Genomic DNA, 1,094 nt, shown 5'->3' with positions numbered 1-1,094 from the left:
TGTCAAGGTCTTAGTGCCATTTATCTAGTGAATAATCCTGTCCTTGGAATCAGCATCCTAGGATACTTCTGGTACCCAATATGTTGGACTGATTTTTATAAAGGCAGCTAATAAGTAAAGGATTGTATCCAAGCTTTGTTTGCTTTGTTTTGTATGAAGCCGACAAAATGCAGATTTTTTTACCGAAAAGTGAGAACTCCCAAGAGTGGTAGGGGTTTCAAGAGAGGAATGGCCTCAATGTGTTTTCTAAAGTAATGAAATATAAGTGCGGTACTTAAAAAGGAGATGAGAGTTCAAGACATTCTGTGTGGGCCGCCCACATATGGTATCACCATGAGAAGCAGTGTAGCTGGAGGAGATTGGGGGCAGGGAGGGAGCCAGAGGGAATCATCTGAGGTTTAAGGCTTAGGGAGAAAGGGGTGAGCTAATGAAGAACGCTGAAAAGTGCTAGTAAGGAAGAAAGATGATGGTAAAGCCCTGGCCTGGTGAAAGCTGTGCAGTTAAGAGCAATGTGTCAAATGCTCACAAAAAGCAGAACCCATCAGCTCTCATAACAGATAAGTTGGGCTTTGATGACTTCAACAACGCTGAACAACAGAGGCTGAGGAGAGACTCCGAGATGGAGAAGCCAGTATAGACAAATACGGTTTTCCTGGGAGAGGAGCAGCCAAATGGAAGGAGGGGCTAGAGGAAAAACAGCAGAGCCGGTTTGGGAGCTCTTGAGACTGGTTTAGTAAAGAGGAGACATCACTGGAGAAATTACGGAGAAGTCCCGCACAGCTAGGAACGGAGCTCAGTGGTACAGCACGGTCCTCGCATAAAGAGAAAGCCTTGGTTTGATCACAGCTCGGGGTGGGAAATGGGACACTCTAGACAGAACAACCTATAAAGATTTATTTTTTAATAAAACAATATTGGGAGTCAACATGTCCCACATAAGAATCATTTAATTAAGGCAGAGGCAGGCGGATCTCTGCGAGTTCGAGACCAGCCTGGTCTACAAAGGGAGTTCCAGGACAGGCTCCAAAGCTACAGAGAAACCCTGTCTCGAAAAACCAAAAAAATCAAAAAACAAAAAAAAAAAATCATTTAAT

This window comes from Microtus ochrogaster, unplaced genomic scaffold (genome assembly GCF_000317375.1).
Source record: "Microtus ochrogaster isolate Prairie Vole_2 unplaced genomic scaffold, MicOch1.0 UNK11, whole genome shotgun sequence".
NCBI classification, from domain to species: Eukaryota; Metazoa; Chordata; class Mammalia; order Rodentia; family Cricetidae; genus Microtus; species Microtus ochrogaster.
This window is presented reverse-complemented; position numbering follows the sequence as displayed.